We start from the raw sequence: 14,445 nt of genomic DNA on the forward strand, positions 1-14,445 counted from the left end.
CATCAGACTTCCTTAGCAGACATGCCTTCTTCTAATGCGAAATCAGCCTATAAACGTCAAACTGCCCAAAAGGGGAATACAACCTGCCTTCCTACTCCTTCCTCTCCGTTATCTGGTGGGGAGGAATTTGCTTCCCAGTCCTATTCACGCAATGTTACCTTTCCATCGCAGGCTGAGAATGCTAAAGAGGTTATTAACATGCTAATGCCCCTTATAGAAAAGAAATTTGAGGACTTACACGCTAGGCTGGATACATCTTTGGCTAAAATAGAAGCAAACACAACTAGACTTGACACTCTAGAGCAGAGGACAAGTGACGCCGAAGACTCCGTACATGTCCTACAACAGGAACTTGCCTCTAAGTCTCAAACTATCCACGTTATGATGGAGAAACTTGATGATTTAGAAAATAGAAATAGAAGATGTAATTTGCGTTTTATAGGCATACCAGAGTCAATTTCAGACACACAGTTGCAGGCTTATGTCAGCGCTCTTATCCCTGTGGTGTTTGGGTTTCCTGATGGGGGTCCTCCATTGCCGGTGGAAAGGGCACACCGACTGGGCACGCAGCGCAGGGACAGGGGTACACAGCCCAGACCGACTATTGCCAAATTCCTAGACTGTAGAGATAAAGAGAAATTGTTACAAGCATATCGCGCTACCCCTGAGCTTAGGGTGGAAGGCCAAAAGATCTTAGTGTTCCAAGACTTCTCGGTCATGGTCTCTCAAAAACGCAAGGCCTTCTCGGAGGTCTGTAAGTTCTTGGTAAACAAAAAGATAAAATTTGCACTGCTTTACCCGGCCAAATTGAGGGTTGTTGAGAATGGCCATACTCAGCTATTCACGGATCCTCAACAGGCTAAGTCACACTTCTTTAGGAATGACCCCCCTTCACCGGCTCACTCTAACATTAGCGCTGATGATTCATTTATTGGGTTTTCACTGCCATATGGGAATGTAACCAGTTGAGGGGTCTGGGTGCCTCGCGACCTCCTTTTCGGAGAAGGTTACCCTTATCACTTCCACCGGCTCCAGTGCTGCTGTGTTCCCTAGGGGGTTCCCTGGGAGGGTCCGGACGTATCCATGAGCCCATGTTACAGAGTCTTATTATACAGCTAAATCATATTATCTGACCTTGAATGTTTATGTTTTCTACTTTGTTGTTCCTTTTTTACTTTTTTTTTTCTCCACTTTGACTTGATGTTACTTTGTCAATTTCACAAAGTATTAATGTGATTCTTGTTACTTGTATTTTGGTTTTTGACAGGACGGAGCATCCCCTTCGACACAGTTGGGGATCCTCAGTTATTTATCTTGGGTCTGTGGGTTGACCCGGTTCAAATGTTTATATTAAAACAGTTAATATATTGCTTCAATTTCATTACCGAACTGTACTGACCTGCCTTGTTCATGTGTCGGAGAATCAGAGATGTGAGGTGGAGGGAGGAGGCTGGGGCTCGTGTCTCTTAGTGCTTGGGACCCACCTGATACCCCTCTTGGAAATGGGGAGGTTTCTCTTTAGGACCATAGGAGAGGGGTTGGGTCGTAGTTCTTCCCCTCCTATTTTCTATACTAATGGCGAGTGACACTCCTGACGTCCCTAATGTTAGGGATACCTCCCACTGTTCCATATTATCCTGGAACATGGGAGGACTGAACACCCCGATCAAAAGGAAAAAGATTCTCTCCCACCTCCGTAGGAAGAGCCCCTCTATAACCTTTTTACAGGAAACGCATTGGAGACTGGGTGATGGGTCTACTTTAAGCGTCCCCTGGATAGCGGAGTGTGTACAAGCCTCTTACAAGTCTAGAGGGGTGGCGATTGTTTTCCATAGACAACTGAGTTATGAAATCCTGCATTCTATAGCGGATCCTGAGGGTCACTATTTAATATTAGACACATTGATCGAGGGTAACAAATTTACGCTAGTAAACCTGTACGCACCTAATATGGCAACTGGAGATTTTTTGCGCCGGCTTACCCAGATCTTGGCTAGCAGGGCTAATTACACCCTGGTGGTGGGTGGGAATTTTAATACTGTAGACGATCCTGCATTGGATAAATCCTCTTACGTCATGAGGCCGTCCTCCCCATGCTGGAAATATTTACAGGAAATTTACACTTGAGTGATCCGTGGCGCCTATTACACCAAACTGACAGGTCCTATAGTCACCTATCCAGGGTGCATGGCTCACTGTCAAGGATAGACTACATCTTGTTAGCAGACCACTTTCTGGACCGGACCAAGAATGCTATTTTAGATGACATAATTATATCAGACCATGCACCGGTGCGGCTGGAGATGTATGCGGGCTCCCGGGCGGGTGTGGACTGCCTTTGGCGCTTCCCAGACTATCTGTCCACTACAGATGATTTTAAGAAATTTTTACTATACTCCTGGAACAATTTTGTGGACGACAATATACAGCATTGGGGGAACTCGGTGTTGTTCTGGGAGACGTCGAAGGCAGTGCTGCGAGGTCACATAATTGGATACGTAGCAAAAAAAAGGAAAGACAGCTCAAAACAATACCATGTATTGCATACAGCTATGTCCCATAGTTTTAAGGCTTACAAAACTAACCCTTCCGAGGTTCTTCTGGACATATATCTACGTGATATAAAATTACTTGATGCCTTTTTAACGGCCCAGGCACAACAACGTTTAGATTTTACGAAATTTCATTACTACAAATGGGGAAATAGAACTGGGAAGTTGTTGGCCACTATGTCCAAAGCAAGGAGGAAGCGTTCCTTTATTGCGGCCCTGAGGGATAATTCCCAGAATGTAACCCACACTAAAACTACTGATATCTTGGCACATCTTAGTGACTTTTACACTAAACTCTATAACCCTATCTCCCCACAAGAGGAGATGCAGAGGGAATTTTTGTCTCTAGCGAGTCTACCCACACTTAGTTCAGAACAACCAGAATCATTAGATGGGGACATTCGGGAAGAGGAAATTAGAGCGGTCATAGCATCCTTGAAACCCAACAAATCACCGGGACCTGATGGGTTTACTGGGACTTACTACAAACTACTGCAACAGGAACTCATGCCAACGTTATTGGAACTTTATAATAAGATATATCGGGAACACCACTCTTATCCGACATTCTCTCAGGCATACACTACCCTTATCCTTAAGCCAGACAAGGATCCACTACTGGCGGATTCATATAGACCCATTTCTCTCTTAAACTCTGATTTCAAAATTTTCACATAGATTACAGCTAATCCTTCCTGATCTATTGACAGACCATCAATATGGTTTTGTGCGTGACCGTCAGTCTGTCAAGGCCATCCGTACAGCTATAGCGGCGACAGTGGCGTCCAGACATACCCCTGACTCGGAGCGCATGCTCTTAAGCCTAGACACTCACAAGGCCTTTGACACCATGTCATGGCATCACCTGTTTAATGTATTGTCCTACAGAGGGTTTCATGAGAATTTTATAGGTATTATTAAGTATCTCTACACTGATCCAACAACCTCTTTGCTGGTTAACGGCAAACGGGGTCCTAGGATTTCTATGCAAAGGGGTACAAGACAGGGTTGCCCCCTGTCACCCCTTCTCTTTAATTTATCCATTGATCCCCTCTTCCGAGTACTACAAAAGTCGACGATTTATCAGGGTATCCCAATTGGGGAAAAAGAGATAAAACTGTCGGCATTCGCTGACGATGTGTTAGTTTATATAGGGAACCCCAAAGATTCATTGCAGAACATTTTGGATTTATTGGATAAATTTGGACAAATTTCGGGCTTCCAAGTTAATCTCTCAAAATCTATAGGGCTGTATGTAAGACATGGGATAAAACGCCCTGGGTGGGGGAGACAGGTTCCTATAAACTGGGCTAACACTCATATAACATATCTAGGCATTAAACTTCCGAAATATCCCTTGGATTTATATAGGTTGAATGTAAAGGAGACAGTAAACCATATAGCAAAGAAGTTGGAAGGATGGAACCATTTAATGCTTTCATATTTAGGAAGAGCTGCTTTAATAAAAATGTGCACCTTTCCACGGTTATTATATGTCTTACAGTCCCTACCGGTGTTACTTAGTAAATCGGATCTGACCCACATAACTAAACTGTTTCGGCAGTTTATTTGGAAAGGCAAGAGGCCTCGTATTGCCATGCATAAACTACAACAACCAAAAGCTAATGGCAGAATTAACTTCCCAAACATTTTACTTTATAACCGCGCATCTTTATTGAGATTTCTGAGGGACTGGTTAAACGATACAGACACATATGCAAATACACAACTTGAGGCACAATTCATACAATCCAAAAGTTTGACAAACTCACTGCATAGAGGCGGACTGTGATCAAGATCTGAAGGATAATCCCCTTCTATGGTCGGTTTATCGCCTTTGGCACTCTTTGAGGTGGTCCAGTAACTTGGGGAGACACAAATCTTTGTTTCTAAGGTATATAGGTAATCCTGATTTCCAGCGTGGGGAGGCGGGGTTCCCCTTTACGATGTTTCATAATGAGGGCCTGCGGGACATAGGTCAAATAATTAATACAGAGACAGGAAAACCTCTCACATTCACTCAGTCGCAAGAAAAATTTCCATTTCTATGCAATTATCAATTGGCTTTTCTCCAGTTGCAGCATTATACAGATGTAGCCACCTTTATCTTGACTGGCTGAGGCGTTTGTCCCGATCGAGCATACACAGCGTCCCGCGGCGTAGGGAGGCGCGCCTAGTCACAGAGAGGCGTACCTAATCACACGGAGAGCGTTTGGTGTTACCTTTACATGTAATACCTGTGATAATCCACCAGATGTCGCTTTTTAAAATCACCACTGCGCATGCTTTTGGTCTCCCGTAAAATACAATACTGAAATATATGATAAGGACTACTTTACTAAGGCGTCTCATTGCGCTGCATAAAGTATATACTCATTACGCTGCATTATTTAATACAGTAAATACTCATTACGCTGCATTATTTAATACAGTATATACGGTACAGATGCAAATAGTACAGCATACAGTATATGATCCATCTACAGTACTTTATGAATATGTGAGCATCCAAGTCCCGTAGACAAAACAACATAAAACCAATAGTGTACACTGTCGCAAATGGACATGTTAGAAGTTCACTATTGCCTCTTGAGATTAGGAATTTTGTACAGTATGTTAGCGTCCTAATCCCGTAGCCATTACAGCATAATCAAACCAATGGATTTATTCATCTGTCTGCGGCGAAGTGGTGAAGTGTTCCGCTTCCTATACTCAGAGTCCCGGGTTCGATTCCTAAAGTACGAATGCATGTTAGTTTTTTCCAGACACTTTATTATTTTTTTAATTCACATAAACCAGGGCAAAGCTGCAGGAGTGGTTCTACTGTTAAGGTTCTATGCACCGTACAGTACACATACAATTCTGTAGCAGGGTAGACTCAATAGAAATGGCTACCACCTATGACTCCTTGCCCCATGGAGGCCCTAGGCTACAGAGCAAGTAACAGTCCAGATTTTGCAGGCTATGGGGCAATGCTGAAGGAGCATCACAATCACCTAGCTAAAATACACAGGGGTGATAGGAATAAGTGAGATCTATGCACATTACGGTACACCGGACTCGATCGCATAGCACGCTGGCAAAATGACCACCACCCCTGAACCCCCACCATGTGGCAGGCAGCGCTCGGATATGGAGTGAGAGATGGTATAAGTTTTGCAGGCTACGGGGCAATGCTGAAGGAGCGTCACAATCCCCTAGCCAAAATACACAGGGGCGATAGAGATAAGCGAGGTCTATGCACATTACGTTACACCGGGCTCGATCGCATAGCAAACTGACAAAACACAAGTTTTACATAAAGCAGGGCAAAGCTGCAGGAGAGTTTCTACTGTCAAGGTTCTATGCACCGTTCGGTACACATAAAATTCTATAGCAGGGCAGACTCAATTGAAGTGGCTACCGCCTGTGACTCTTAGCTCCATGGAGGCACTCGGCTATGGAGCAAGTAACAGCAAAGATTTTGCAGGCTACGGGGCAATGCTAAAGGAGCGTCAGAATCCCCTAGCTAAAATACACAGCGGTGATAGGGATAAGCGAGGTCAATGCACATAACGATACACCGCAAAGTTCCCCATGGTTTTGATTATGCCTTTTCTTTGAACACGGTATTTTCCACTGCCTCGCCCTACAGTATGTCCTATTAGGGTACTAATTAGCACGAACAGCTTGTAACGTACATGGCAGGTTTAAGCTTTCTATGTATAATGGAGAGAGATAAAAGCTCCTCAGTAAGTACCTGGATGCCAAATCACCGTACTTAGTATCTCTGTACAGTATGTTCTATTAGGGTACTAATTAGCTGTTCGTGCTAATTAGTACCCTAATAGAAAATACTATACAGAGATACTAAAGACAGTGATTTGGCAACCAGGAACTTACGGGGGAGCTTTTATCTCTCTACATTATACATAGAAAGATCAAACCTGCCACTGTACGTTACAAGCTGCTCATGCTAATTAGTACACTAGAAGAACATGCTGTACAGAGATACTACGGACAGTGATTTGGCATCCACGAACTAAGGGAGGAGCTTTTATCTCTCTCCATTATACATAGAAAGATTACAAAGGAGACAGATAAAAGCTCCTCCCAAAGTTCCTGGATGCCAAATCACTGTACTTAGTATCTCTGTACAGTATGTTCTACTAGTGTACTAATTAGCACGAACAGCTTGTAACGTACAGTGGCAAGTTTAACCTTTCTAGTATAATATAGAGAGATAAAAGCTCCTCCCTAAGTTCCTGGTTGCCAAATCACCATCCTTAGTATCTCTGTATAGTATTTTCTATTAGGGTACTAATTAGCAAGAACAGCTTTTAACTGAATGCCAAATCACCGTCCTTAGTATCTCTGTACAGTAAGTTCAATTAGGGTACTAATTAGCACGGACAGCTTGTAACGTAGAGTGGCAAGTTTAATCTTTCTATGTAAAATGGAGAGAGATAAAAGCTCCTCTGGAAGTTCCTAGATGCCAAATCACAATCCTTAGTATATCTGTACAGTATGTTCTACTAGTGTAATAATTAGCACAAACAGCTTTTAACTGAATGCCAAATCACCGTACTTAGTGTCTCTGTACAGTATGTTCTATTAGGGTACTAATTAGCTGTTCCTGCTAATTAGTACCCTAATTGAAAATACTATACAGAGATACTAAAGACAGTGATTTGGCAACCAGGAACTTACGGGGGAGCTTTTATCTCTCTACATTATACATAGAAAGATCAAACCTGCCACTGTACGTTACAAGCTGCTCATGCTAATTAGTACACTAGAAGAACATGCTGTACAGAGATACTACGGACAGTGATTTGGCATCCACGAACTAAGGGAGGAGCTTTTATCTCTCTCCATTATACATAGAAAGATTACAAAGGAGACAGATAAAAGCTCCTCCCAAAGTTCCTGGATGCCAAATCACTGTACTTAGTATCTCTGTACAGTATGTTCTACTAGTGTACTAATTAGCATGAACAGCTTGTAACGTACAGTGGCAAGTTTAACCTTTCTAGTATAATATAGAGAGATAAAAGCTCCTCCCTAAGTTCCTGGTTGCCAAATCACCGTTCTTAGTATCTCTGTATAGTATTTTCTATTAGGGTACTAATTAGCACGAACAGCTTTTAACTGAATGCCAAATCACCGTACTTAGTATCTCTGTACAGTATGTCCGATTAGGGTACTAATTAGCACGGACAGCTTGTAACGTACAGCGGCAAGTTTAATCTTTCTATGTAAAATGTAGAGAGATAAAAGCTCCTCTGGAAGTTCCTAGATTCCAAATCACAATCCTTAGTATATCTGCACAGTATGTTCTACTAGTGTACTAATTAGCACGAACAGCTTTTAACTGGATGCCAAATCACCGTACTTAGTATCTCTGTACAGTATGTCCTATTAGGGTACTAATTAGCATGAACAGCTTGTAACGTACAGTGGCAAGTTTAATCTTTCTATGTATAATGGAGATAGATAAAAGCTCCTCAGTAAGTTCCTGGATGCCAAATCACCGTACTTAGTATCTCTGAACAATATGTTCTATTAGGGTACTAATTATCTTTTCATGCTAATTAGTACCCTAATAGAAAAAACTATACAGAGATACTAAGGATGGTGATTTGGCTTCCAGGAACTAACTGAGGAGCTTTTATCTCTCTCCATTATACATAGAAATATTAAACTTGCCGATGTACGTTACAAGCTGTTCGTGCTAATTAGTATCCTAATAGAACATACTGCACAGAGATACTAAGTACGATGATTTGGCATCCTGTTAAAAGCTGTTCGTGCTAATTAGTACACTAGTAGAACAAACTGTACAGAGATACTAAGGATGGTGATTTGGCATCCAGGAACTTGCTGAGGAGCCTTTATCTCTCCATTATACATAGAAAGATTAAACTTGCCACTGTACGTTATAAGCTGTTCATGCTAATTAGTACACTAGAAGAACACACTGGGGATTTGGACTCATACAGTACTTGCATTTCAAAAGCCCATCGCCCTTCCCCCCTGGGAGCCTGCACAGGTCATGCAGTAGACAGGGAGGGAGTTATTCACATAAACCAGGGCACAGCTGCAGGAGCAGTTGTACTGTTAAGGTTCTATGCACCATACGGTACACATACAATTCTGTAGCAGGGCAGACTCAATTGAAATGGCTACCGCCTGTGACTTCTTGCCCAATGGAGGCCCTCGGCTATGGAGCAAGTAACAGCACAGATTTGGTAGGTCACGGGGCAATGCTGAAGGAGCATCAGAATCCCCTAGCTAAAACACACAGGGGTGATAAGGATAAGTGAGGTCTTTGCACACAACGATACACCGCAAAGTTCCCCATGGTTTTGATTATGCCTTTTCTTTGAACACAGTATTTTCCACTGCCTCAACCTACCCCCATCCCACTTTCCCCTTTCCCCCTGGGAGCCTGCAAAGTACATGCAGTAGACAGGGAGGGAGTTCCGATCAGGTTACAAGACATGTGCAACAGTATACTACTGTATGTAGGAAAATCCCCCGCCCACTCTGATTTATGTGAAACCTGTGTGCACCCTTCCATTGAATGTATAACAAAGAAAAAAAATAATAATAAAGTGAATGTTACAGGAACACATTAAAAAAAGGTTGGCACTTCCTTCCCATTGGTGTTGGTTTATGCCTTAGGGGACTCGGACGCTAATACTTGTATTTCAAGAGCACGGTATTTTCCACTGCCTCTCCCTACCCCCATCGCCCTACCCCCTGGAAGCCTGCACAGGTCATGCAGTGGACAGGGAGGGAGTTCAGGTCAGGTATAATACACAAATGCCAACGATCTACAGTACTGTGTTGCTCAGTTAGTTGCGTCGGAATACACTAATTTATTCTCATTACCGCTGTGTATTTGTATATAGCGGAATGAATCGCTGCTGCAGATTTACTTTGATTTATGTGAAACCTGTGTGCACCCTTCCATTGAATGTATAACAAAGAAAAAAAAATAATAAAGTGAATGTCACGGGAACATATAAAAAAAAGGTTGGCACTTTGGGACTCTCAGTGTGGGAGGTGGGAGCCTTCATCGCTAGGTTGGTATGGAAGCGGAGACAATTAGCTACCAGAGGGTACCAACCCCAAGTTTCTGTGACCCCCACAAGGCTCATGGCAAGCGTCGGAACCCATGGTGGGTCTGAATTAACGGGCCCATTATAGTCTATGGGAAAATGGGTTCATTTTGTATACTGATATCTCTGGTTCTGGGTGTCCCAGAGACTCAGGACTGGTACCATACAAAAGAGGAGACTCTTGGCTTTTGGGAAAGACCAACCACTAGTTTATGTGACACTGGAAAGGGAAACGGGAAGCAACCGTGTTTCGGGTCCCCTCCAGTTGTCCGCCTAGCTTGCACAGGATGCAGGGTTTCTGGCTAGATAGGAAATACTGTACAGAAATGCTAAGCATGGTAATTTGACATCCAGGAACATAGGGAGGAGTTTTTATCTCTCTCCATCATACTTAGAAAAATTACACTTGCCACTGTACGTTACAAGCTGTTAGTGCTAATTAGTACACTAGTAGAACATACAGTACAGAGATACTAAGGACAGTGATTTGGCATCCACGAACTTAGGGAGGAGCTTTAATCTCTCTCCATTGTAATCTTTCTAAGTATAATGTAGAGAGATAAAAGCTCCTCCCGAAGTTCCTGGGTGCCAAATGACCGTCCTTAGTATCTCTGTACTCTATGTTCTACTAGTGTACTAATTAGCACGAACAGCTTGTAATGTACAGTGGCAAGTTTAATCTGTCTATGTATAATGGAGAGAGATAAAAGCTCCTCTGTAAGTTCCTAGATGCCAAATCACCATCCCTAGTATCTCTGTACAGTATGTTCTACTAGTGTACTAATTAGCACGAACAGCTTGTAACGTACAGCGGCAAGTTTAATCTTTCTATGTATAATGGAGAGAGATAAAAGCACCTCCCGAAGTTCCTGGGTGCCAAATCACCGTACTTAGTATCTCTGTACAGTATGTCCTATTAGGGTACTAATTAGCATGAACAGCTTGTAACGTACAGTGGCAATTTTAATCTTTCTATGTATAATGGAGAGAGATAAAAGCTCCTCAGTAAGTTCCTGGATACCAAATCACCGTACTTAGTATCTCTGAACAATATGTTCTATTAGGGTACTAATTATCTTTTCATGCTACTTAGTACCCTAATAGAAAATACTATACAGAGATACTAAGGATGGTGATTTGGCATCCAGGAACTAACTGAGGAGCTTTTATCTCTCTCCATTATACATAGAAAGATTTAACTTGCCGCTGTACGTTACAAGCTGTTCGTGCTAATTAGTATCCTAATAGAACATACTGCACAGAGATACTAAGTACGGTGATTTGGCATCCTGTTAAAAGCTGTTCGTGCTAATTAGTACACTAGTAGAACATACTGTACAGAGATACTAAGGACGGTGATTTGGCATCCAGGAACTTACTGAGGAGCATTTATCTCTCCATTATACATAAGAAAGATTAAACTTGCCACCTTACGTTATAAGCTGTTCGTGCTAATTAGTACACTAGAAGAACATACTGGGGACTTGGACTCATACAGTACTTGCATTTCAAAAGCCCATCGCCCTTCCCCCCTGGGAGCCTGCACAGGTCATGCAGTAGACAGGGAGGGAGTTATTCACATAAACCAGGGCACAGCTGCAGGAGCAGTTGTACTGTTAAGGTTCTATGTACCATACGGTACACATACAATTCTGTAGCAGGACAGACTCAATTGAAATGGCTACCACCTGTGACTTCTTGCCCAATGGAGGCCCTCGGCTATGGAGCAAGTAACAGCACAGATTTGGTAGGTCACGGGGCAATGCTGAAGGAGCGTCAGAATCCCCTAGCTAAAATACACAGGGGTGAAAAGGATAAGTGAGGTCTTTGCACATAACGATACACCGCAAAGTTCCCCATGGTTTTGATTATGCCTTTTCTTTGAACACAGTATTTTCCACTGCCTCAACCTACCCCCATCCCACTTTCCCCTTTCCCCCTGGGAGCCTGCAAAGTACATGCAGTAGACAGGGAGGGAGTTCCGATCAGGTTACAAGACATGTGCAACAGTATACTACTGTATGTAGGAAAATCCCCCGCCCACTCTGATTTATGTGAAACCTGTGTGCACCCTTCCATTGAATGTATAACAAAGAAAAAAAATAATAATAAAGTGAATGTTACAGGAACACATTAAAAAAGGTTGGCACTTCCTTCCCATTGGTGTTGGTTTATGCCTTAGGGGACTCGGACGCTAATACTTGTATTTCAAGAGCACGGTATTTTCCACTGCCTCTCCCTACCCCCATCGCCCTTCCCCCCTGGGAGCCTGCACAGGTCATGCAGTGGACAGGGAGGGAGTTCAGGTCAGGTATAATACACAAATGCCAACGATCTACAGTACTGTGTTGCTCAGTTAGTTGCATCGGAATACACTAATTTATTCTCATTACCGCTGTGTATTTGTATATAGCGGAATGAATCGCTGCTGCAGATTTACTTTGATTTATGTGAAACCTGTGTGCACCCTTCCATTGAATGTATAACAAAGAAAAAATAATAATAAAGTGAATGTCACGGGAACATATAAAAAAAAGGTTGGCACTTTGGGACTCTCAGCGTGGAAGGTGGGAGCCTTCATCGCTAGGTTGGTATGGAAGCGGAGACAATTAGCTACCAGAGGGTACCAACCCCAAGTTTCTGTGACCCCCACAAGGCTCATGGCAAGCATCGGAACCCATGGTGGGTCTGAATTAACGGGCCCATTATAGTCTATGGGAAAATGGGTCAACTTTGCTTTTTGATATCTCTGGTTCTGGGTGTCCCAGAGACTCAGGACTGGTACCATACAAAAGAGGATAATCTTGGCTTTTGGGGAAGACCAACCACTAGTTTATGTGACACTGGAAAGGGAAACGGGAAGCAACCGTGTTTCGGGTCCCCTCCAGTTGTCCGCCTAGCTTGCACATGATGCAGGGTTTCTGACTAGATAGGAAATACTGTACAGAAATGCTAAGCATGGTAATTTGACATCCAGGAACATAGGGAGGAGTTTTTATCTCTCTCCATTATACTTAGAAAAATTACACTTGCCACTGTATGTTACAAGCTGTTAGTGCTAATTAGTACACTAGTAGAACATACAGTACAGAGATACTAAGGACAGTGATTTGGCATCCACGAACTTAGGGAGGAGCTTTAATCTCTCTCCATTGTAATCTTTCTAAGTATAATGTAGAGAGATAAAAGCTCCTCCCGAAGATCCTGGGTGCCAAATTACCGTCCTTAGTATCTCTGTACTCTATGTTCTACTAGTGTACTAATTAGCACGAACAGCTTGTAACGTACAGTGGCAAGTTTAATCTTTCTATGTATAATGGAGAGAGATAAAAGCTCCTCTGTAAGTTCCTAGATGCCAAATCACCATCCCTAGTATCTCTGTACAGTATGTTCTACTAGTGTACTAATTAGCACGAACAGCTTGTAACATACAGTGGTAAGTTTAATCATTCTATGAATAATGGAGAGAGATAAAAGCTCCTCTGGAAGTTCCTAGATGCCAAATCACTGTCCTTAGTATCTCTGTACAGTATGCTCTACCAGTGTACTAATTAGCACCAATAGCTTTTAACTGGATACCAAATCACCGTACTTAGTATCTCTGTACAGTTTGTTCTATTAGGGTACTAATTAGCACAAACAGCTAGTAACGTACAGCGGCAAGTTTAATCTTTCTATGTATAATGGAGAGAGATAAAAGCTCCTCAGTAAGTTCCTGGATGCCAAATCACCATACTTTGTATCTCTGTACAGTATGTTCTATTAGGGTACTAATTAGCTGTTCATGCTAATTAGTACCCTAATAGAAAATACTATGCAGAGATACTAAGGATGGTGATTTGGCAACCAGGAACTTAGGGAGGAGCTTTTATCTCTCTATATTATACATAGAAAGATTAAACTTGCCACTGTACGTTACAAGCTGTTCGTGCTAATTAGTACACTAGTATAACATACTGTACAGAGATACTAAGTACAGTAATTTGGCATCCACGTACTATGGGAGAAGCTTTAATTTCTCTCCATTGTAATCTTTCTAAGTATAATGGAGAGATATAAAAGCTCCTCCCTAAGTTCCTGGATGCCAAATTACCGTCCTTAGTATCTCTGTACTCTATGTTCTACTAGTGTACTAATTAGCACGAACAGCTTGTAACGTACAGTGGCAAGTTTAATCTTTCTATGTATAATGGAAAGATATAAAAGCTCCTCTGTAAGTTCCTAGATGCCAAATCACCATTCCAGGTATCTCTGTACAGTATGTTCTACTAGTATATTAATTAGCACGAACAGCTTGTAACGTACAGTTGCAAGTTTAATCTTTCTATGTATAATGGAGAGAGATAAAAGCTCCTCTGGAAGTTCCTAGATGCCAAATCACCATCCTTAGTATCTCTGTACAGTATGTTATACTAGTGTACTAATTAGCACGAACAGCTTTTAACTGGATGCCAAATCACCGTACTTAGTATCTCTGTACAGTATGTTCTATTAGGGTACTAATTAGCTGTTCATGCTAATTAGTACCTTAATAGAAAATACTATACAGAGATACTAAGGATGGTGATTTGGCATCCAGGAACTTACTGAGGAGCTTTTATCTCTCTCCATTATACATAGAAAGATTAAACTTGCCGCTGTACGTTACAAGCTGTTCGTGCTAATTAGTACACTAGAAGAACATACTGGGGACTCGGACTCATACAGTACTTGCATTTCAAAAGCACTATATTTTCCACCGCATCCCGCTAGCCCATCGCCCTTCCCCCCTGGGAGCCTGCACAGGT

The sequence above is a fragment of the Pseudophryne corroboree genome, chromosome 2 (genome assembly GCF_028390025.1).
Source record: "Pseudophryne corroboree isolate aPseCor3 chromosome 2, aPseCor3.hap2, whole genome shotgun sequence".
Classification (NCBI taxonomy): Eukaryota; Metazoa; Chordata; class Amphibia; order Anura; family Myobatrachidae; genus Pseudophryne; species Pseudophryne corroboree.